Below are 26028 nucleotides of genomic sequence, written 5' to 3' on the forward strand. Positions count from 1 at the left end.
TTTTTAATTGTCAGCGCAGAAGAGTGAAATTCTTTTTTCCTTCCAGTGTAAAACTGTCCATATCCGACATTTCACATTCTAAACTGGAGCTCCCAACAAGGAGCTTATCAGAGTAAATTGTCTAGTCCATCCCCTTCCTCACTCAAAACCTAATGACCCTTTATCATCATGGTTTAGATTGCTGGACACAGATGTGAGAAAATACAAGTAATCTACAGGTAACTACAGTAGCTGCACTGATGTTCTCAGAGAACTGACTGCTGGGAAGATAAAGAGCTTCCCACAGAGTCTGTGACTCTCTGGCAGCAAAGCACATCATGAGCTCATACATGAAGTTTTATTTGCTGAAGATTCACAATAAGATGCATTAGAACATTCAGCAGGGACTCTTTTTAGATGAGCACAGAAATTCTGGAGGATTATTAGTTGATGCACCAGTGCATAGCATCACACTAAAATTTTTTTGAAGTTCAACAAAATTAATTTTTTGTGTGGACATCAAAGACCACGGCTACAATGCAGCATTAATATCCAACTTCTTGATATTTATGTAATCTACTACAGACCCTACTCTCTTCCTCTTCACAAAAGGCTGATCTTCTAGCTGAAAAACAGTTTGGTTATGATTTTCAGTGTGAAAACAAAACAGCGATTTTTCAAACTTTAGTATGAAATTGAATTTCAAAGGACTTGTTTATTGGCCAGGTGCTCTGCTTTTGTTAGCTACCGAGATTGTGATCAGCGAGGTAAACTCATTTATCTATTTGCATGCAGTTGAGTAATTTACCATGAAAAGAATGATCTGGGTTTTTTTGGATAAAGGTACTGCACCTGTAGCTTAAGTTTTATAATTGTTAGTTTGACTATTATTTGCAGTGATCATAGTTTCATACAGCTTTAGAAAACTACAATGCAAAAAAAATACTTAATCTTTTTTGTGTATGCAATGTTTTGCTTGTAGTCACTGAATTGGTTTAAGTTTACTAGATTGGGGTGAATCAATATGAATTAGACTGCCTGAACTTCAGGTGTGTGTTTCTTTTTAAAAATAATTTGCTTGTCATATTTTTCTAAAAGCTAATTAATTTTGTTTTTGTAAAAACGACCAACTACTGGATTAGGAATAGTCATATTATGTTATATGTCAAAATGAATTACAGTCCTCAAATCATTTTTAGAAATTACCATTTTTGTAGCTGAAAGATAAAGATGATTTTCAGCAACCAGTATTAGTTAAGCAGTTCACAGCCAACAAAAAGAGTAGTGAGGTATTTGCTTCATTCTTATGAGCGTATGGGTTATGTACCTAATTGCTCTTCTTTATGGAGAATATTGAAATGCTCAGAAAATTAGAGAAGATGTTTGTTAAGTCTTTTTGGCTAAGGCCCTGCTCATTTTTGCTTTGAAAATATTTTAATGTTGTACTTTTAAAAATAAGTTTTTCCAAGTAGAGCACCAAAATTACATCAAATATACCTGCGAGCTCAAGTAATTAATTTAAAGTTTCTGGTGTAGAAGAACCAGTGAACAAAGTAAATATCATACCAGAAAACAGAAAAGACAAATTGTCTATAAGCACTGCTAGTCACTGTAATTCCTGTTATTCTTCTAATAGCAGTTAGTACCACTCTTTTTGGAGATTTGTATCAGTAAAGATTTTTAGTTTACACTGATATATTTGAAATATTCATAGTAGCATGGCATAGATTAATCTAAAAGTTAGAACATTGAAGAATTGTTTGAGGCAGTATTTTGCATTAATTCTGGTTTTAGTTTACTGTAAGATCTAAAGAAAAAACTGTATTTGTTTCCATTTAGCAGCAAATAGGAAACACAGAACTCAAAATTCTACAAAGCACATTTTCCTTACCCTCTTTGTGTTTAAAAAGAAAGAAACCAGAGGAGCATGTGCAGTATGAGATTGTTTTGCATTTTTGTTTTTACATCACCAGATTAAGTATAATGAAACCCATCTGCAAATTGTAGGAACTACTCATTGGTTTTTGTCAAGGACTGTGGTATGGTTTTTTCCCTTCTTCTACAGTTTTTTTTTTTAATTTCAACAAGATATACAGAAAATTAAAAACCTTGTCTGTTATAAAGTTTTGTTTGAGCTTTTTAAACTGAGTGATTAGCAGAAATAATGACCCTGTCAGCCTTAATCACATTAAAATGTGGTTAACATCATTTAATTTTTTCCACTTAATATGCAAAAATTTCCAGTAGATTTGCAGTGAAGGCCATTGAAATTCCATTAGAACAAGAATAAAAATTTCAGGCATCATTTATTCAGAGAAGGAATAAAGGTCTCGATTGAGAACTGCTGAATCTTTCTATTAGAGACACTATGAATCATTACATTGAATGTACCGTACATTTCGATAGACCTGTGTCTGGCTTTTTAAATGGTTGAAAACCATGTTTTCTCTCTTTTTCATAAGGAGAAATAAACTAGAATTGCGTAATTTTATAAATATCTGAAAGATTACCAAATGTTTTATTTTGTACTACTTCAGTCTGTTTAAATTTTGAGCAGGAAGTTATTTATGTCTGAAAAACAAGATAATGAAAGAATTATTTTAACATGGAACAAACTGCATAGCCAACCCAGAGAATGGACAGGTTGTGTCTTAAACAGTTGTTTTGGTATATCCTAAGTAAGAAATTGAGAATTAAGAATCAAATGACACCAACTCTTTCCCAAAGTTCGTAGCTTGTCATTTGTCAAGCTTCAACTGATATGTTATGCTGCATTAGCTATGTATGAATTAGAACCGAAGAACACTCTGGTTTCTATTAGTGTTTATCCTTTTATGCTCATTTTTGATATTTATTTGTTGTGATGTATTCATAGAATAAAAAAGTAGGAAAAGCTTAATTTTGGTTTAAGCAATTAAGAAACGCCTACCATTTTTGCTTTCTTTGGCTTGTTTGCATTTGCCGGTATCCTGTAAAACTTACATCGTATGGAACGTTTCTCCCCCATTTAAAAAAAAAAAAAAAAAAAAAAGACTGTTACTGTATATACCTGATAAGCGGAAATGGTTTTCTGGAACCATTCCTATCTCACGGGTAATTAAGTAATTATACGGTGTTTGTGTGTGTGTGTGTGTGTGTGTGTGTGTGTGTGTGTGTGTGTGTTTTAATTTGTATTTTGTTCCCAAACCATATGAACCCATTATATAATTACACTGTGTATACTTTGTAGTGAAAATACCATTGGAAAATTCATCAGGGAAAGTGTTCCATGTGTGCTACTCACAGTGTATGAATTTCTCTTTCCTCTTATGTTTCTGTGTCTGCAGAAATGTAAGAACATTTAATTGTCAGCCCCCCCTTATTCACCACATCCCTATCCCCCACCATGGTTGGCCCCTGTGGCCTCCTCAGAAATACCTTCCCTGACTACTCTGTCTAGAGTTATCTCCCAGACTCCCTTTTGTTCACAGCATCGTGTGTATTTACTTCAGAGCACTTATCACAAGATATATAATCTTGCTTATTTGTCTTTCTGTCTCATGAGAATTTAAATTCCAGGAGAATAAGGACCATGTCTGTATTTTCTGCATTTTGTATCTCCAGTGCTTGCCCTCAACTCAGTAAGTACTGTGGACCGATTGAATAGCTAGCTGGATGAAATCAGTTGAATGTATCCCTTATGTTTCAACACTGACTTTTAGTCCTCATTGATAGAAATGTCTAGATCAGTAGAAGTCCTTCCATTCTAGTTAGATACATCTAAGGTTTAGCGCACAGGTGTAGCGCACAGGTGGATGAACTGTCTATCCCAGGGGCAGCAATGTTCTGTGGTATGTGTTACATGGTAAGTATTTCCAGTTTTGAGGACCACACAGTCTCTTGCAGCTACTCACCTTTGCTGTTAGACTGTGAAGGCAGCCTTGGACAGTATGTAAATAAATGGGTATGCCAGTGTCGATAAAACTTCACTTATGGACACTGAAATTTGAATTTCATATAATTTCACTGTCACAAAATATTCTTCCTTCTCTTTTTTTTTTTCATTTTTGAGAAATCATTTTAAAATATAAAAACTGGGGAGCCTGGCTGGCTCAATTGGTAGAGCATGCGACTCTTGATCTCAGTGTTAGGTGTAAAGATTACTTAAAAATAAAATCGTTTGAAAAAATGTAAAACCTGTTCTGAACTTGCAGGCCTTACAAAAATGTACGGTAGACCCCTGGTCTACGTACTTAGCCAAAGACAGCCTTTTAGTTGTGCACATATATCTCCGTTCATCTACATCTCCTCTTTCTCTCTCCTGTATCATCAGTTTCCCCCCATCCCCCGTAGATGTTTCCTTTCAGTATATTAGCTTGCTATTATGTCTCTAGTCTTTAGAACAACTTATTTTGGCCCCACATTCCTTTTACACTACAGCCTTTTCTCTTCTTCCTCCTTAAAAAAGCTATGTAAGTATTAAATGAAATTACACATGTAAGATGCCTGCCAATTTCTCCTTTCCTTTTAAAAGAAATGCAGTTTGGGGGCACCTGGGTGGCTCAGTCATTAAGTGTCTAACTCTTGATCTCAGCTCAGGTCTTGATCTCAGTCAGGGTCGTGAGTTTAAGCCCTGCATAAAATATTATTATTAAAAATAATAATAATAAAAATGAAACAAGAAGAAACTAGAGAGGGAGACAGACTGTAAAAGACTCTTAATCTTAGGAAACAAACAGGGTTGCTAGAGGGGAGGGGGTGGGGATGGGATGACTGGTGATCCACATTGGGGAGGATATGTGTTGTAACGAACACTAGGTATTATATAAGACTGATGAATCACAGATCTGTACCCCTGAAACAAATAATACATTATATGTTAATTAATTGAATTTAAATTAAAATAATAAGTGAATGAATGAATAAAATAAAAATAAATGAAATTTTATAGTAGTATTTTTGTATTACTTCATTTGCAGATTTCTCTTATTTAAAGGAAAACTAATATGGAAAATATATTCTGAATAATATTTTCTTCAATGCAATATGACCCTCATGTTGTTGGGGGGGGGGTCTATAATAAATGAAAGTATGCATGTACTTGTCTCTGTCTTTTTGTCTCTGACCCTACCAGAATAAATTTTCTTTAGAAACTTGATGACATTCTCTTCTGCTTGGGTTTTGAGTGACAGGTATATTAGCCTTTCACTTCTAGTCTCTTTACTGATTTTCTCTGTGCTTGGCCATGACTCTTCTCTTCCCTAGGGATTAGTAATTGAGTGACTCTTTTTCACTTTCCCTCTGTGCTTTTACCTTTGACTCTAACTTATATGCAGGTGGTTCTCAAACTTTAGTGTGCAGCAGAATCATCTGCAGGATTTATTAAAACACAGATTGCTGGGGCGCCTGGGTAGCTCAGTCGGTTAAGCGTCTGCCTTCGGCTCAGGTCATGATCCCAGGGTCCTGGAGTCAGATTCCTGCTCAGCGGGGAATCTGCTTCTTCCTCTGCCCCACCCCCCCAGCTTGTGCTCTCTTTCTTGCTCTCGCTCTCTCAAAAAAAATAAAGTCTTTAAACACACACACACACACACACAGAGCAACACAGATTGCGGGCCCCACTATGGGAGTTTCTGAGTCAGTAGGTCTGGGATGGGGTCTGAGATCTGTCAGGTCCAAGAAGATCCCAGGTGATGCTGATGCTGCTGGTATGTGGCTGTTGTGTTGAGAAGTGCTGCTCCCTGCTAATGATTTGCAAATCAGCAGCCTTAGTTTCTCCTCTTAGCCCTTTTCAAGTTTCATTATTATTGACTCTCAACAAGCAGTCTCCACTTGGCTTATTCCATTATCATTATTAAGCTTTATATATATAAAACTAAACTCCTTATTTTTTCCTGTAATACATCCACAGTGGAATCTACTTTTAACTTTCCTCTTGGTTAGTAATACTAGCACCCTCTGAATCTTAAGTTCTTCAAATAATTTTAACATATCTTCTTTCATATACCATATTCAATTAATCATAGGTTCCATTTTTTTTCCTTCTAAATCTGGCCCTTATTCATCCTTTTCTCTTCAGTTACACTGCTCATCAACCAGGACTAAAACCTCATCACCTCATTTTTTAGTTAGGGACAGCCTCCTAGTTTATCAGCCTTGACACTGTAGCTTCTTTTCATCTGCAGAGCATTCTGATTTGCCTTAAGCAGATCACTGTGCCATTTTCTCATTCCATAATCCTTCATTGAAACATAGGAGAGTATTGGGGCTCCTGGGTGGCTCAGTTGTTAGGTGTCTGCCTTCGGCTCAGGGGGTGGTCCCAGAGTCCTGGGATCGAGCCCCACATCAGGCTCCTCCGCTGGGAGCCTGCTTCTTCCTCTCCCACTCTCCCTGTCTGTGTTCCCTCTCTTGCTGGCTGTTTCTCTCTCTGTCAAATAAATAAATAAAATCTTTACAAAGAAAAAAAAAGGAAAGAAACATAGGAGAGTATCTTCACAACTTGGGATAGCCAAAGATCTCTTAGATGAGATACAGAAAACACTAACAATAGGGGTGCCTGGGTGGCTCAGTCGTTAAGTGTCTGTCTTCGGCTCAGGGCGTGATCCCTGCTCCACTGGGAGCCTGCTTCTTCCTCTCCCACTCCACCTGCCTATGTTCCCCCTCTCGCTGGCTGTCTCTCTCTCTCTCTGTGTCAAATAAATAAATAAAATCTTAAAAAAAAAAAAAAAAAGAAAACACTAACAATAAAAGAAAAAATTGGACTTCATCATAATGAATAACTTCTCTTCATCAAAAAACATTGCTAAGAAAGTGAATAGACTAGCCACAGACTAAAGAAGAAATATATTTACTACACATATATCTGACCAAGGACTTATGTCCTTAAAATTTCTATAAATAAATAATGCTGTGACCAATTACCCAATTTTAAAAATGGACAAAAGGCTCAAACATACACTTTACAAAAGAAGATACAAGAATAAACATGAAAGTAGGTACTTAGCATCTTTAAGTCATCAGGGAAAGGCAATTTAAAAAACTACCACCAAATGTGGACAAAGAAGTGGAACACATTTGTCATGTATTGCTGGTGGGAAGATAAAATGGTACAACCACTTTGGAAAATTGGCAGTTTCACATAAGTTAAGCATACATCTACCCTGTGATCCTGTAATTCCAACCTCTAGCATTTACCTAAAAGAAATGAAAATATATGCTCATATGTTACAAATGTTTTTGTTACACAAAATAATAGCAGCCTTTTTGGTAATAGCCTAAAACTGGAAGCAACTTACATGTCTGTCAGTAGGAGAATGGATAATTAAATTGTGACGTATTTGTACTGTGGGAGTCATACACCTCACCAATAAAATAACACAGAGCGACATGGTGAGGCAGGAGTGGGATTGACTGGAAAGGATTATTAAGGGAACTTTTCTGGAGAAATAAAAACCTCTTTATCTTTGTTGAGATGCGGATATAAAGTTTTCAAAATTCATCAAACTGAACATTTAAGATCTGTGCATTTTATTCTTTGTTAATTATACCCGAATAAAAAATAAATTAAAAAAGACCATCAGTGCTTCCTTGTTTCCTATCAGGTGTGTATCAGTATATGTAAAAAATACTTAGATCAACCTGGTAAGGCTGACTTGTTAAACTCTGTGAAGACAAGGACAATGTCTGTCTTCTTTATTACTACCAACCCACTATTTTGCTAGCACATAAGTCAGTATTTGATAAATACTTGTGTGAGTGGATAGTCTTAATGAGCCATGAATGTTTTTCTACCTATTTTATAATGCTTATAATTATCATATACCATGCTATTATATCAATGTACTATATTTTATCCAGATCACTTGTGTTTTCTATTGAGTTTATTTGACCTCTTTTTTAAAAAACTTAAAATTAATAAGGTACAGTGGACATCCTTGCAGCCATTCAAGAAAGTACATTTCCTTAGCCTCAGCCAACACTGAGTGTTACTGTTGTTTTAATCTTTCCTAATTTGATAGACAAGAAGTGATATATTATTTTTATTCTTTTGACTACAGTATAAAGATAGGATTTTTTTTAAGACTTATTTATTTGAGAGGGAGAGTGTGTGCAAGTGGGGGAAGGGGCAGAGACAGAGGGAGAGGGAAAGTCTCAAGCAGACTCCCCACCGAGCACAGAGCCCGATGACACAGTGCATGATCCCATGACCCTGAGATCATGACCTGAGCTGAAATCAAGAGCCGGACACCCAACCAACTGAGCCACCCAGGCGCCCCTAAAGATAGGGTATTTTTAATGACTGCTAGACTATTAGAGAAAAGATTTATCTCCCCTGGAAACAAAATGAAAAGTGGGCTTAAGTCAATTGCATAGCATTTTGATTCTCATTTATAATTATTATTTTGATGTATTCTAAGAGCAGAAATCTTAAAGTAAGAGAAAACACTCAAGAATGTGTATTTTGTAATATGTCATTAATAAATTACTTTTGGCAATTTCTTTGAAGGGAATTTATTTAAAACAGTAGATATATATAGCGGGCAGTGTGTTGCTGTGGTAAAGAGAAACTTCTGAAGCGGGAACAGGAGTAAAGGACTAAATGTTTAATCAATTTGTCTCTCCCAAAATGGCCAGGGAACAGGGAGTGACAAGTCTGAGTAATACTGGTTCAGAAATTGTAGCAGGGTCAAATATGCTTCCTACTGCTTTACCTTCAATCTGTTTCTTGTGTGATATTGGTAGCCCTAAATAATTTTTTGCCCCTTCTTAGAAACTGGAGGAGAATCACTCAGCAATGATTTTAATGAGTAGCAAACTTGCCATTTTTTATAAGCAGACAGGACAATATAAGGAGGAAAAGAAAGAAAAGAAATACCTTAAATAAATTTTGATGTGGTTAGCCCTTAGACCTGCCTTATCAGAAAATAGCCAGACTATGAGAGACTATGGACTCTGGGAAACAAACTGAGGGCTTCAGAGGGGAGGGGGGTGGGGCAATGGGATAGGCTGGTGATGGGTATTAAGGAGGGCATGTATTGCATGGTGCACTGGGTGTTATACGCAAGTAATGAATCATGGAACTTTACATCAAAAACTAGGGATGTACTGTATGGTGACTAACATAACATAATAAAAAATTATTATAAAAAAAAAAAAAAAGAAAATAGCCAGACATAGATAAATCCAACACAGTTCTGTTTTGAGAAATTGTGATCTGAACATTGAGGTATTTTAAAAAGACACGAGTTGTCATTTTTTTAAAAAGATTTTATATATTTATTTGTTTGTTTGTTTGTTAGAGAGAGAAAGAGAAAGAGAGAGAGAGCACAAGCAGGTAGAGCAGCAGAGGGAGAGGGAGAAGTAGGTTCCCCACTGAGCAGGAAGCCTGATGTGATGCGGGTGTCCATTCCAGGACCCTGGGATCATGACTTGAGCTGAAGGCAGATGATTAACTGAGCGAGCCACTCAGGCGCCCCCACAAGTTGTCATTTTTAACTTTCTAAATAATAATAACGAATATATGTTGAGCACTTAACTTGTGTCAGATACCATGTTGAGCATTTTACGTGCACTTTCTCATTTAATCTTCACACCAGCCTTCTGAAGTAGATGCTATTACTATCTCCATTTCTAGGTGAGAAAACAGACTTTAGAGAGGTTCCATGACATGGCTAGGGATTCCTCCTGTCTGGCCCCAGTGCTCTGTAACCACATGCTGTACTGCCTCCCTTAGCAGTACTTTAATTATGACAGTGCTTTAATTATGAGATTCCTTTCATTGAAATAAATTAACTTTTTTTATTTACAAAAATTCATTTTACACACAGTATCTTGTCAGTAAAATAATGGACTCTGGCTTATTTTTACTTATTAGAACAAACTACAAGCTATGAAACCAACTACAAATTTTGGTAGATGTGATTCTCCTTTTTTTTGGGTAAAAATATTCTATTAAGCCAGTTGGCATACTACTGATAGAGAAGTCACTTCTTTCTCATTTAACATGGTTCTATTTAGCACCTCTGAAAATACATGTTAATAAGAACTTACTTGCTGCAATTGAAGTTTGCATAAGAGATCTTCCGTAGTGCTTCTTGTTTCTCCTTGGCCCCGAAATCCCTTTTCTCCATAGATACAGAAACAGAGACTTTCCCTTTTTTTACATCGACTATTTGCCTTGGTTTTGTATCCTTCTGTGTCTGTTCCTTTATGAAATTTACATGCATCCCACATGGTAAACAGAGGATTTAGATAAACAGGATCATGAGGGGATGGCCTCTTTTGTTAGACTATGGAAGCACCCTCCAGAGGCTGAATTAAGAACAACTTCAGGAGAAGGATCCATTTAGGAAAGGCGGTCTGTGCAAATGGATTCTGACATACACACCCATATTTATCTTTCCCTTGGGGGTTTCTTACTTTCTTATTGGCCCCACAAAATTCCAGCTCTATCATGAATAAAAACCCCTTTCCTTTTCTGTTTCTCCCGTTACAACTAAATTAACCTGAAAAAAATGTTATAATTGAAAAGACAATTAAATGTATTAGTTTCTGTTTTTCTGAAATTTCTAGTTTTAATGAGGCCAAAATCTTCCTTTATTGAGGTTGTGTACCTCCTCCCCATTTTTGCTGTGTCACATTACTTCCCCTATCATAACACTTATTATGCTTTTTTGTATTTATGTGTTTGCCTTTTTTTCCCTTACCCCCTCTACCTCCTTTTTCAAAGTTGCACCCCATCTAGCATAATGCTTATTAGTACACATAGTTACCTAATATATATTTTTGCAATCATTGTGCTTGAATCTTTCCCTTTCAGTTATCTCCCTTTCTGTAAAGGACTGGTGAGGCAAGATTTCTTCCTAGAAATACATACCTGGTTTTTAAAAAGAACGCTCATTCTTTATTCACAGGTAATCTAATAGTATTTTTAACTCTACAGTAACTATTGAGAATGACCCCCACTGATAAGAGATAGTAAGGTTGGGAACTAAAGTTTAAAGGTCTCTAATGTTCTAGCACTTTAATACTGACATCAACCTGTGAGGATAAGTAGTTATTATTTGTGTTATAGGTGATTAAACAGAGGTTCAGGAACCTTAAATGGCTTTTCCAGGATCTTATAGCTAATATGCAAGTAAGCTGAAATTTGAGTTGATATTTGCCTTACTCCAGAATTTCTGCTTTTTGTATTGATCTCTGATCTCTCTGCAGGAAGGTCAAACATTATAGTGTCACAATGTGCAGAATATTAGCACTTTTATTTTTCATTTTTAAAATCTCAGTTTAGCTTTTTAAAAAAATTTTTTTAGATAATTAGCATACACAAAATTCTCCCTTTTAAAATACACAATTCAGTGGGTTTTGGTATATTTACAATGTAGTGCCACCATCACCACTAATTCCAGAACATTTCATCACTCCAAAAAGAAACGCTGAGCCTATTAATAGTCATTTCGCCTTGCCTTCTCTACCTAACCCCTGGCAACCACTAATCTATTTTGTCTATCTGGATTTGTCCATTGAGGATATTTCAAATAAATTGAATTATAGAATATGTGGCCCTTTGCGTATGGTGGCTTTTACTCAGTATGTTTTAAGATTCATCCATGTTGTAGCATATATCAGTACTTCATTTCTTTTTACGTCTGACTTACATTTCATTTTATGTCTGACTTACATTTCATTATATGGATATACAACTTACTATTGCCCATTTTTCTTAACCTTTTTTTTTAAGTTCTTATTTAAGTAATCTCTGCACCCCATGTGGGCTCAACTCACGCCCCCGAGATCAAGAGTCACATGCTTTTCTGACTGAGCAGGCCAGGCAACCCTGTTGTCCATCTTTTAAATTATAACCGTTGTAGTGGTTGTGGAATGGTATCTCATTTCCATTTTGATTTGCATTTCTCAATAATTAGTGATATTGAGCATCTTTTCATACGCTTGTTGGCCATTTGTCTATCTTTCTGGGAGAAATGTCTGTTCAAATCCTTTGCCCATTTTAAATTGGATTTCTGTCCTTTTATTACTGAGTTAGTTGTAAGTTATAATTATTACTGAGTTTTAAAAATATATATTCTGGCTACTAGGCCTTATCAGATAAATGAGTTCTAATATTTTTTTCTATTTTATGGATTGTTATTTCACTTTCTTGATAGTGTCTATTGTATTGGTGTCCAAAACTTTTAATTCTTATAGAGTCTAATTTATTTTTTGTTTGGTTGTCTGTGCCTTACATGTCCTATCTCAGAAACTATTGCCTAATCCAAGGTCATGGAGATTTCCACATGTTTTCTTCTAAGAGTTTTATAGTTCCGACTCTTACATTTAGGTCTTTGGTTCATTTTTATTTTTGTTTGTGGATGTCCACTTGTCTAAGCACCATTTGTAGATTGTTCTTTCCCCATTGACTCGTTTTGGTACCCTTGTCAAAAATCAGTTGACTATAGGGCATCCTGGGTGGCTCAGTCATTAAGCATCTGCCTTTGGCTCAGGTCCTGGGATTGAGCCCCGCATTGGGCTCCCTGCTCAGTGGGAAGCCTGCTTCTCCCTTTCCCACTCCCTGTTTGTGTTCCCTCTCTCGCTATCTCTATGTCAAATAAATAAATAAAATCTTTTCTTTAAAAAAAATCAATTGACTATAACACAAAGTCAGCAACAACAAAAAAACAAATAACCCAGTTAAAAATGGACAAAGGATTTGAATGAACATTTCTCAGAGAAGATATATAAATAGCCAATAAGCACATGAAAAGATGCCAGTATCACTAATCATTAAAGAAATGCAAATCAAAATTACAATGAGGGGGTACCTGGGTGGCTCAGTCATTAAGCGTCTGCCTTCGACTCAGGCCGTGATCCCAGGGTCCTGGGATCGAGCCCTGCATCGGGCTCCCTGCTCTGCTGGATGTTGGTAAGGATGTGCAGAAATTATAACCTTGGTGCAATGTTAGTGGGAATGAGAACCAGTATGGAGATTCCTTTAAAAATTAAAAATAAAATGACTGTATAATCCAGCAGTCCCACTTCTTGCTATACATCCCAAAGAATTGAAAGCAGGATTTTGAAGAGATATTTACGTATCCATGTTCATTGCCTCATTGTTCATCATAGTCAAGAGGTAGAAACAACCCAGATGTTCATCAGTAAATTAATGGATAAACAAAATGTGGCATATACATAAAATGGAAATATTATTAAACATTTAAAAAGAAGGAAAACCACTGAATTGTCTTGATACTCTTGTCAAACATATAATTGACTAGGAGCGCCTGGGTGACTCAGTCGGTTGAGCATCTGGCTCTTGGTTTTGACTCAGGTCATGATCTCATGGGTTGTGGGATTGAGCCCTGCATTTCAGCAGGGAGTCTGCTTAAAGATTCTCTCCTGCCCCTCCCCCCACTTACACACACTCTCTCTCTCTAAAATAAATATATCTTGGGAAAAAAGTTAATTGACTCTAACAAACTCAATATCAAAACCCTCAACCCAATTTAAAAAGGGCAAAGGACTTAAATAAACATTTCGACATATGCTGCAACATGGATAAATACTGAGCACATTATACTAAGTGAAATAAGCCAGTCACATAAGACAAAAACTATGTGGTTTTACCTCCAAGAATTGTCTAAAGTAGTCAAATCACAGAAACAGAAAGGAGAATGATGGTTGCAAGGGACTGGATTTGGGGGAGAAATAGGTTTTGTTCAGTGGGTATAAATTTCAGTTTGCAAAATGAAAAAGTTCTGGAGATCGTTACACACTAGTGTGAATATAGTTAACATTACTGAACTATACATTTAAAAATGGTTAAGATGGTAAATTTTATGGGTTTTTTGCCACAATTAAAATTTTTTAATCGATTGATTGTAGGTGTAGGGGCTAATTTCCGAACTCTCAATTCTATTGCACTGGTCTCTATGTCTAGCCTTATGCCAATGCCACATAGTCTTGATTACTTGACACATAGTTTTATAGTAAGTTCTGAAATAGGGAATAGTGAATCCTTCAATTTTGGAGGTTTTTTTCAATATTATTTTGGCTGTTCTGTTTTGGCTTTCATTTTTCATATGAATTTTAGGATGAGCTTGTCACTTTCTACACAAAAGGCAGCTGGAATTTTCATAGAATGCATCTGTGAATCAGTTTGAAGACTATTTGCCATCTTTTTTTTTTTAAAGATTTTATTTATTTATTTGACAGAGAGAGACAGCCAGCAAGAGAGGGAACACAAGTAGGGGGAGTGGGAGAGGAAGAAGCAGGCTCCTAGTGGAGGAGCCCTATGTGGGGCTTGATCCCAGAGCACCGGGATCACACCCTGAGCCGAAGGCAGACGCTTAACAACTGTGCCACCCAGGCGCCCCCATCTTTTTTTTTTTAAGATTTATTTATTTGAGAGAGAAAGCGAGCAAGGACAACCAGGGGGGAGGGGCAGAGGGCAGAGAGAGAAGCAGACACCCTGCTCTGAGCAGGGAGCCCGATCTGGGGCTCGATCCCAGGACCCCGAGATCATGACCTGAGCCAAAGGCAGATGCTTAACCGACTGAGCCACTCAGGCACCCCAAGAATATTGGCATCTTAACAACATTCAGTCTTTCAGTCCATGAGTATGAATGTCTTTCCACTTAATTCAGCCTTTAATTTCTGTCAATGATGCTTTGTAATTTTCTTGTACAAGTATACTTCTTTTGTTAAATATGTTCCTATCTCAGGTTAGTTTTTATCATTTACAAGCCCATTATAAATTTTAGGCCAATATCAAAAAAGACTTGATACTAAAGTTTTCATCATGTTAATAGTACTGTGTTTCTTTGGCACACTACCACTATGACATATGTTTTGCAGTTCATGCTCTCTCTCCCTCCCACCCCCATCTATACCCAGTCTTATTCCAAGCGTCTTCTCCTCCATCTTTCCCAAGATAGTAAAGGTTTTGTTTGACTTTCTTCTCTTCATAAGTAGTCTAGATATGAAAGTCTCATTTCTGATACCATCTACATTCTTAAAAAATTATATTTGTGATAGTTAAGTCTTGTGACTCTCCCTATAATGTATGTTTTGATTATAGATTGCATCAACCTGATGTCTTCTTTGTACAAAGGTGGAATGAAAGATACTTTATCTCAGAGCCCAATGGCCAGAAGTAATCTCATATCTATAGGATCATAAAATAGGAAGTTTTTTGCAGCTGTTTCACAGTCTCAAGCTACAGATACTGGTTTCATACCTCATGACAACTATAATCACAGGATATTTCTATGTGTAATGTTTACATCTAGAATGTAGAGATGCAAAAAAAAAAAAAGAGAGAGAGAGAGAGAAAGAGATTCAAGAACAGTGGCTATCAAAACAGTGCAAAGTGTTGTAAGGGTTAGGTGCAAATCCCATTTGCAGAGATCACAGATCTAGGTTTTCTTGTAGAGTCCTGGATTCACAGGTGGTCCAGAAACTGTATTTTGAGAAAATTGCTCTGTAGTATCAAAAATGTACCCTCCTTGAGACCACTCAGTATGAACACAAGTTGTAACTTAGTAGCCTTGAAGGAGTAAGAAGCATGAGAGTTGGGGAACATCTTAAATTTTGAGGTGCTTTTTGTACGTTCACAATAAACCTTGATGGTTTAGACTTGAATTATAGTGGTTGAGGCCACAGGTTTAACATGGGAATGAAAATAACTCCACTATATTGTGAATTTTGTATAGCCTTACCTGAACTAGGTATGCTTCCCCCATGCTCTGTTGGTATGATTTTTCACTTTGCCACTCTAACTAATAAGCATGCATACTTCCAATGGCCAAGTCAACTATGGTTTACTAATTTCTAAAGGTTGACTGAAAGAATCGTATGTATTTCTGAATGTTCATTTACCTAATCTGTAAATTAACTTTCAACTTAATTCATTCCTATTCATTGATCCACCCAGCATCTAATGAGCATCCGCTTACGCTAGGCACTATTATAAGTGGTGCTGGGAACTGCAGTGAACAAAATATTTTAAAAGTTCCTTGCCCTAATAACTAGGTAAGTGGATTCACCAGTGCTAGGTGGAAGACCATAAACATTAAGAACATAAGTGCTATGAAAAGTCTATGTGAAGGAATAGAGAATAACAGAAAATAGGAAGACTTTTTTGTTTCTCTTTTAAAGATGGTGAACTGTAGGGGGCACCTGGGTGGCTCAGTTGGTTTAGCCTGTGACTCTTGATTTCCACTCAGGTCACGATCTCCAGATTGTGGGATCGAGCCCTGTGTCGGGCTCCTCTCTCAGCAGAGTCTACTTGTCCCTCTCCCTCTGCTCTCCCCTCCCCCTCTGCTCTCCCCTCCACACACACGTGCGCTCTCTCTCCCCCCCACCCCCTTCAAATAAACAAATAAAATCTCTTTTTTTAAAGATTTAATTAATTTGTCTATTAGAGAGAGAGAGAGAGAGACAGAACACAACAGGGAGAGCAGCAGAGGGAGAAGCAGGCTCCCCACTGAGCAGGTAGCCCAACACGGGGCTCGATCCCAGGACCTTGGGATCATGACCTGAGCCAAAGGCAGATGCTTAACTGACTGAGCCACCCAGGCACCCCATAAATAAAATCTTTTTTTTTTTTTTTAAAGATGGTGAACTGTAGCATTTAAGTAGAAAGATTGTATCTCTTGTTCAGTTTCTGGCATATGCCATAAAATGGTAGTTTGCCATCTGAAAAGGATCATCTACTCCTTGAACTTTAGAGTTGTTAAAAACAACAGAACTTTCTTCTGATGAAATCTGATGTGGAAATTCAGCATATAAGAGTGATGCAGCTGTGGTTGAAATACAAAAGTGAAGGGTCCTCAACTTCCATGTTCCTTCATCTCTTTCCACCCTTTCCTCTCTTAGCACCCTGAGAGCTCTGTTAGGGAACCCAGAACATGTGGAAAACCATCAGTTTGCAGATGAGTCAGTTAAAGCTAAGAGACCTTAAGTAGCTGCCCGCAGTCACTTAGCCAGTTATTAGCCTAAAGCTCTTTCCATCTTATCATCCATTCAGAAAATGTTTGAGCATCTGTGTCAGTGCTATGCTAGGACAGTTCTGTGGATATATCTGGAACAAAGAAAGACAAGTCCCTGATCTCAAGAAGTTTTTATTATAGTGGGAGGAGATAAGAAAAATAGTCAATTTATGGGGCGCCTGGGTGGCTCAGGCGTTAAGCGTCTGCCTTCGACTCAGGGCGTGATCCCGGCGTTCTGGGATCGAGCCCCACATCAGGCTCCTCCGCTGCGAGCCTGCTTCTTTCTCTCCCACTCCCCCTGCTTGTGTTCCCTCTCTCGCTGGCTGTCTCTCTCTCTGTCAAATAAATAAATAAAATCTTTTAAAAAAAATAGTCAATTTATAATACAGGGTGGAGTGTGGTAATAGCATCTGTCCATGTGGAAGCTCAGGGAAAGCTCTGCAGGAGCTGGTTTCTTAAATAATAAATTGGAGTTTGACCAGTTAAGAGGAGCTGCATTCATATACTTAAATGAAGATAACCCCAAAATGCAGTCATTATCAGGATCAGGATGCCTTCATCTATAAATAACAAAGACCAACCTAATACATAATAATAAGACCCAAGGTAGTAGTCTCTAGGGTTGTTTAATTCAGTGTTCCTGGTTTTTGTTTTTTTGTTTTTAAGATTTTATTTATTTATTTATTTATTTATTTATTTATTTATTTATTTATTTATTTTCTTACTAGAGAGAGAGTGCCGGAGGGGAAGGGCAGAGGCAGGGAGTGGGAAAGAATCTTAAGCGGACTCCCCTCGGAGCGCAGAGCCTGATGCGGGGCTCAATCTCACAACCCGGAGATCATGACCTGAGTCATATGCTTAACTGACTGAGCCACCCAGGCGCCCCTCAATGTTCCTGTTTAATTCAAGATTGTGATATTATCAAGAAGAAGGGTTTTTCTCATCTTTCCGCACTTCCATTCTTTTGGTCACAAAATGGCTGCTAGATTTCCAGGGGTAATATCCAGACATAGTGTCCAGTAGAGACTCCTTTCTTTTCTCTGTTTGAGAGCCAAAGGACCCATTCAGAATCTTTTTCTAAAGCCCCTAGGAGGCTTCCCCTCATGCCCCGTTGGCCAAAACTGGTTCACATGTCCATTCTCTAACCAGTTGCCAGCTAGAGAATGGGATTACTATGATTTACTCAGACTAATTAGGATTCATCCTGCTGTTCCCTCCTGTTATTCATTGAAAGATTTTTTTTTTAAACAGAGCATTTTTGCTGAACATAGAAAATATTCCCATACAGTTGTTATGTGCTCATCACATAGAAATTAATTGCATATATGATCCTTTTTTAAGCACATTAAGAGTTTAAGAAATCCCAGAGTCACAGTGAGCTGAAAGTGTTAGGATAAGTATATCCCAATTGTTCTAATTTGCTTTAAGGTTGTGTCCTTGTCATAACACCTATCGTTTCAGTTTCCTCATAACCTTCCAGTTACTCCTAGGGTCAGAAATCTTGTTAATCTCTGAAATAGAGTCTGAAACCCGATTTTCATTTATTTGCTGCAAAAGGAATGCCCATTTCTCTAGGTTTCACTTCCTTTTATACACACACATGCACACACACACAGACACACACATAGTTGGATGTATACAAATGCCATTTTATTGTAGTGACTGCAAAATAAATGGAGTTTTTCAGGCAGTGGTTCTGTGAGGTCCTTATAGGGAATAATTTGTGGCATAATACTTGAAATTGGGGCAAAATACCCCATTTACTTGATAACAATTTAAATTTCACAAAGTTCTCTCTGTAGGAGTCACTTCTTATAATATGAATCTAGACTCCAAAGCTAACTTACTACAGATGTTTTTCCAGGTATTGAAGCTTATTAGATATAACAGAGGTGTAATTATGTCTTATAAAATAAGAAACTATTGACCATATAGTAATTCTGTCTAAGTTAATTATTTTTACTGTGAATCTGAAACTTGTTAGATGTTGCGGGAGATTCACAGCAAACATTTTCCTTATACTTCCTGAAATTCTAGTGACTTTTTTCTCCTCTGCTTTCAAACTTAGAAGATGTAAACAGGAACTTTTTTGTTATTCTCACTCCCCTCATATCAGTGGATAGATGGTCAACATGTGCTCAGTTACCAGTCGGTCTGCAGAGTTATCTCAGACATTTTCATCCTTTCAGTTAATGTGCCGTCATTTTCAAAGGCTTTAGTTCAGTGCTTCTGCAAGTTTGACATGCCTGTGAAATGCCTGGGGATCTTGTTAAAATGCAGATTCTGAGGTTCTGCATTTCCAATAGATAGCTGAATGGTGTGAGCACACTTTGAGGAACAAAGTTATATTCATTATCCTGTACAGTTCCATGAAATCAGACGAGAACAGGGAAATTTGAAGTCTGTTATGTACATCAAAGAGATGGGGATCTCTTTTGGAATAAGGATTAGATATTTAGACACTAATCAATTAGACTAGAGTTTACTTTTTTTTTTGGGTAATTCTTCTTCCTTCCGCCTCCCCCCACCCACCGTCACTAACTTCCTTAATATCTCCATTCTAATAAGTTTATTCAAAGAATTCTGAAGAGTTGGGAATTTTGGATTTTCTAGAGCTCATTTTTTGGCCTTGAATGAATATTGTTTATAGGGTATATTTCCGTTTGTACATTGTTTGTATATTAATTTTTAGTATTAATAATTCCAGTGTTATTTATTGTCATTTGTGAAAGAACTGGATTTATGTTTGTCATCCGTAAGAGGATAATCTTATCTTCCATAGCCTTATTTCTTTTTCTTTTCTTTTAGAACACTGTAAATTGACTTTAATTTGCAGTGATAATGTTTGGAAAATGGAAAAAAGAAGTGTGATATCTTAAAGTCATTCTTTGGGACTCTGGGGAATTCTAATAGAAACGAGAGTAAACCTGCAAGGGAAGAGACTAGAAATGACCTCAGCGTTTTTCAGTGCCCCTGTATTTATGGTACATCCATACCATGAACAACATGAGAAGAACTAACTTAGTAAAGGTCAAGTCCTTAATACCGTTGACTGAATGATGTTAAATCACTAACGAACCAGGGGCGCCTGGGTGGCACAGCGGTTAAGCGCCTGCCTTCGGCTCAGGGCGTGATCCCGGCATTCTGGGATCGAGCCCCACATCAGGCTCCTCCGCTGGGAGCCTGCTTCTTCCTCTCCCACTCCCCTGCTGTGTTCCCTCTCTCGCTGGCTGTCTCTATCTCTGTCAAATAAATAAATAAAATCTTTAAAAAAAAAAAAAATCACTAACGAACCAGCCCTAGATCCTCCTTTATGAAGTTGCATCATTTTCTGAATATTGACATATGGTTCTTGCCAGCAGTTATATTCATTCAGAAGCAAGATGTGACTGCTGATTTTTTGAAAAGTTAAGACCTAGATTCACACAGAAAATTATGTAGGTTTTATATAAGAATCTAATATTATCATATGTAACAGTTTTAAAGATTTGAAATACAGTTTGATATTACAAACTAGAATGAACAGATTTGAGAGAGTTTTAATGTTCAGCAAAGATACTATAAGTGGTAATATAACTTGGCTTTAGTGCTGGGTTGAGCCATCTTTAAGGATTTTTAGAAAATATAATCAGAATTTAGTAGCTAAGAGGTAGTTGCATGGCTAGATGGACATGAAGTGTACAGAAGAGTTAAAGTTCTTATTAAAGTATGAAGCGTTTTTTTTTTTTTTGAAGTTGTGTTTATTTAAGTAATCACTGTACCCCACGTGGGGCTCCAACTCATGACCCCCAAGATCAAGAGTTGCACGCCTTCTGACTGAACCACAGGTGCCCCTTAAAATATATTAGAGAAAATTATCTCAGGGGTTTATTTTAAGTTGCAAGAATTTAGTTTTATGTAGAGTATCAAATAGCACCATTGGGATTGTCCTATTTCCCACTATAAAGGTAAGTATTGTTTTGTGAAACCTGGGTCAATTTGGATATGTGTATAAAAATAAGCTGTCTGTGCACCACATGTTTGAATCAAATATAAAATCTATTTCTTCCGTTGGGTAATGTTCAAAAAAAGTTTGGGGGCGCCTGGGTGGCTCAGTCGTTAAGCGTCTGCCTTCGGCTCAGGGCGTGATCCCGGTGTTATGGGATCGAGCCCCACATCAGGCTCCTCCACTATGAGCCTGCTTCTTCCTCTCCCACTCCCCTGCTGTGTTCCCTCTCTCGCTGGCTGTCTCTCTGTCACATAAATAAATAAAATCTTAAAAAAAAAAATTGAAAGCTGTTGTATTAGAACACAATAGAATGGGAGATTTAACTCCAGTATGGAGAGCTTTCAGTTAGGATGGTGGACTGAGCCAGTACAGGAAGCTCCATTCTTGTTCTAAAATACAGAAACACCAGAGAAGGTAACCAGAAAAGGAGGGTCTTGGTGATGGTGTGTTATTTTTAGAACACACAGAAGGACTTGAAAGCGAATAAGGGATTTTCTAGATGTGAAAAACAAAGAGGAAACTCAGTGAGAGTAGAGAGTGAAATCAATAGAGTATGGCCCTCAGGGGGAAAAAAACCCAGTTTGTATATGGCCTAGAGGCCTTGGCGGGTGTAGGAATGAGTTAAGGCATAGGCCCCAGACTGCAGGTGCTGGAATGAGGCTCACTCATAAAGCCTAGAAAAAGCAATCCTTCCCATGATCAGATACTACAAAACCTCCCATTCCCACCCCTTCTGGACAAGGAAGAAACTGTACTGTCAGAAATTAGAGACTAGGATGGCAATATAAGAGGTAGGGGGCTTTAATCTGCATTACCAATAACCTAGTGCAGAAACACTAAGCATTAAAATGATCCAGAGCCCACAACCCTTCATACATCTTTCCCTGGAAGAACAAGCATAGAACTACCCCATAGATACATTTCCAAACACAGGGGACCACAGACTCCCTTCAAACTTGAGTGCTGCTGCCAAATGACCATACGCTCCAAACAGCACAGCACATACACAGGAACCAACTGTTGTGAGAGGCTGCTAGCTGATGATTCATGGTGGGAGGCAGAGTTTTACCCAAGAAACCAGAAGTAATTAGGGCAGCCCGGAAAGAACTTTTAAATTATTCTGTTTAAAATATGGAATGGGACTAAGAATTTATTAAATGAGTAAAATATTACTTTAAAAAAGCAGGTAGATTTGAAAGAGAAACAAATAGAATTTTTAGAAATAAAACTAGGGGTGCCTGCGTGGCTTGGTCAGTTAAGCATCCAACTCTTGATTTTGGTTCAGGTATGATCTCAGAGTTGTGGGATTGAGCCCTGTGTTATGCTTGAGATTCTCTCCCTCTCTCTCTGCCCCTCCCCCCCAAATAAATAAATCAATCTTGGTGGGGGGGGGAATATGTGCACATGCTTTAAAAAAAAAGAAATAAAATTAGTATCAGGGAAAAGAAATACAAACAATGTAAATGAACTTTAGGAAAATCAAATTATGAAATCTGGAATTTCAAGACTTGCTAAGAAGGTCAGATTATAAGAGCAAAGGTAAATTTGAGACATGGTCTTTTGGAAATCTAATACTAACTTAATATTAAAGATCTCATTCTGCCCAACAGTCTTAACGTCACAACCTGCCAGTGTATTTCAAAGTGTCATCCTTTTAGTCTTAAAACTGATTGTCCCCGCTTTGTCCCCTTGCTATGGAATCATTACCAGAGAGAAAAATACGACTTATGCCAATTCTTCTTTCCATTTGTCACTCATAAGACTTTAGGGAAGTCAACATGGCTCTGACTCCTTATCAAGAAAAAGATGGATCCCCTTGTAATAATCTGTATAAATTTGCAAAACGAGTATTATCAAAGTCTTTACAGTTTAACTCTTTGGGAGTGTACTGTCTTTACTGTTTGTCTCCCCTCATATAATTTGATATTCTGTGACAATATCATTATCATTTTATTATTTTGGTTTCTAACAATTGGATAGTTTTCTTTAGACATTTGCTAACATTTGTATATGGAGATTATTATTCAGTTACTTTGACAGAATGCACTTGAAATTGTTTTTCTAGTGGTGGTACTGAGCTCAACTTTGATTTTCCATATTCCTCATATGCCAGTAGCACACATTTTTAGATGACTAACTATAGTTTGGGGTATGGTTTGTAGCAATAGAATAGACATTTTTCTGCAAAAGGTAACTGGTCCCAATGGGGTTCAAACTTGTGATCTTGGCCTCATTATCACACTTTTGTAACCATCAGACGTAATAGATTTATTTTATGTATTTCAGTCTGTAATCTTGAAATTGAGTACTATTTTTTATTACCCAAGGTTTATTACAAATATGTAATTAAAAATCACTTTGGGACATTTCTCACTTTTGTTTGATAGTAAAAGTAACAAAAGTAAAGCAGACAGCCAAAGAACCCAACTCACTTTTCATCTTCCCTGTGTTTTCTATGACAGTGAAAGTCACAAAAGTGAAGCTTGCAGGCAAAGAGCCTAACTCACTTTACGGAGAGTGCTCCGGTACCTTTTTCTTTTAGTGAGGCTATAGCAGGTCTGATGTCAGTCACTTTAGAGACCTTTAGACCTCAGTGCTCATTTATTGCTAAAATGTACCAGCTCTGCTTCTGCATTATGAAGATCATCTGTCAACACTTTGAGATATTCTCCTTTGTTATTAAGCTTGTGATGCTCTACACTGTCAGGTTTTTTGCCAATTATAGTTAAGGTACAATGGTGTATTCACCAGATCAAAGTCTCACATTGGCGGTAGAGGAATGATTTGTAAGTCTTTATTCATCTGAATTGTACAATAGAACACCTGAGGAATGCAAATAATCCCTCTGAGGACTCTGCAGGAAAGGCTGTTAAAATGACAGGGTAGAACTATTGTTATTCTGAATTGATGTTTTAGCCAAAGTAATTATTTCTTATCTTGTTGTTTCATAACAGTTCTGGTTTTATTAGTTATGTTGACCATATTTATGAAGCAAAATGTGTATGATATTTTTATATTATCCTTCTACCTCGGCTTGTTTTATTTCATTTTCAATGAATCTGTATTTGGTATGGAATCTTTATATACACACACACACACACACACACACACACACACACACACTTGGCTCTGACTTGTGTAATAAACGTATGTTACTAAACCATATCGTTTTGTTTGAACAGTGTAAGTCTGTGAAGTAACTTAGAATCTCATAATGTTATTATAGGCAGAAGTATCCGTTTAAATTTTCCCTTTTTTGGGGTGTCTGGCTGGTTCAGTCTGTGGAATGTGCAACTCTTGATCTCAGGGTTGTGAGTTCGAGCCCCACGTTGGGTGTAGAGATTACTTAAAAAATAAAATCTTTTTAGAAAAATAGCAAAAATAGAAACAAATTTTCCCTTTTTTCCTTAGCCTATCCTTTATAATTTTGGATAAGAAAATACCTGCTGTGGATTTCCTATTTTAAAGGACAAATACTTTATTCCAAAATAAATCTTAGGGATTGGTCCATTCTTTCAGGATGTGACCAAAGAAAAAAAAAATACTATGAAGCTCAAAACTACTGATAGTATTAAATAAGTAAATTACAGGCTAACCTTATATAACAAACATGTACAGACTGTTATGTGAATTTTTCATTCCCTTATCCTATCCTAAATCCTACTTGGTAGGCCATATTCCTAATTTTATAATAACTGATCCCCTGCCATTTTCTTTGATAGGTGAGTTTTGGTGAATTTGTGGTTTAGTTTTTGTGCTTCTTTTCCCCTATTGTGACACTTACATTGATTATTTAAAGAATTCCTGCCACAATTTTTTGTCATAATAGCTATTAAAACCTTGGTATAGGGGAACCTGGGTGGCTCAGTCATTAAGCGTCTGCCTTCGGCTCAGGGCGTGATCACAGGGTGCTGGGATCAAGCCCCGCATCAGGCTCCTCTGCTGGGAGCCTGCTTCTTCCTCTCCCACTCCCCCTGCTTATGTTCCCTCTCTCGCTGGCTGTCTCTATCTCTGTCGAATAAATAAATTAAATCTTTTTAAAAAAAAAAAAAAAGGAATACACCAGAGAGATTGATCTGTCAAATAAATAAATAAAATCTTTTTTAAAAGAGAAAAAAAAACCAAAACACTTTGGTATAAATGCGGGAGGCTCATAGAACTATGTAAGACTATGGTATGCAGTAATATTTTTAACATAAGTTTCTGTGAAATCTATATTCACTTCTATACTTCCAGAATCATAGGCATAGGGACGCCTGGGTGGCTCAGTGAAGTGTGTGCCTGGGTACTGGGATCAAGCCCCGCATCAGGGCTCCCTCTCCATCTGCCCCTACCCTCCCCACCTTGTTCTCGCACTCTCTCTCTTTCTCTCTCTCAAGTAGATAAATAAAATCTTAAAAAAAAAAAAAGACAAAAACAAAGAATCATAGGCATATAATCTGTGATTATCTGAGAATGAAAATTAGCTATAGTAACTACTGTTATTAGTAACACTAATAATCATAATAGTAATGCTGTTTACTGTATGCCAGGCATTACTTTTCCAGGTTCATTACAATATAATATGTACGACAATTGTCTCCATTTTTATAGGTGAGGAAACAGGTTTAGAAGGGTTTGATAACCTGCCCAGGAATAAAGAGCTAACAAAGTAGTAGTAGAATCAGAACCTGGTTAATGTATTCACTACACTTATTTCATTTATGTTCTAACTACTGCTTTGCCAAAACAACCCATAATCTGGAAGAAAAAAAAAAATCACTCAATAACATCTTTTCGGGTAACAACTTGGTGTCTATTCCCTAACTGATTGGGCTTTCCAAACCCTTTGTGATTGAAGGAATTTATTTCCTCTACAGTTCTCTTATTTGTGCTCCTGCAAAAGTAAGAACAGTGTGGAAATAATCAACTAGGTTTGTAAATGTGCATTTCTGGATGTGTTTGTTTTGATTAGCCAAAATCTCCCTCAAAGACAGGTAAGCTCTTGTTAGTCCAAAAGGGAACTGGCCTAGGCATATAAATATCTGGGTGGAACAAATGATTTATTTGGCAAAAACTCTTCAAAATTAGCTGGCACTTCTTAGGTGTGGTTCCTATACA

General features: G+C 37.1%; 1 protein-coding gene across 3 annotated transcripts in view; it reads left to right on the forward strand.

The window, feature by feature from the left end:
* OLA1 (Obg like ATPase 1) overlaps window positions 1-26028 on the forward strand; it is a 175743-nt gene that overhangs the window by 142403 nt on the left and 7312 nt on the right. The gene's annotated exons all lie outside the window — the stretch shown is intronic.

This window comes from Ursus maritimus, unplaced genomic scaffold (assembly GCF_017311325.1).
Source record: "Ursus maritimus isolate PB19 unplaced genomic scaffold, ASM1731132v1 scaffold_1, whole genome shotgun sequence".
In the NCBI taxonomy this organism is placed as follows: domain Eukaryota; kingdom Metazoa; phylum Chordata; class Mammalia; order Carnivora; family Ursidae; genus Ursus; species Ursus maritimus.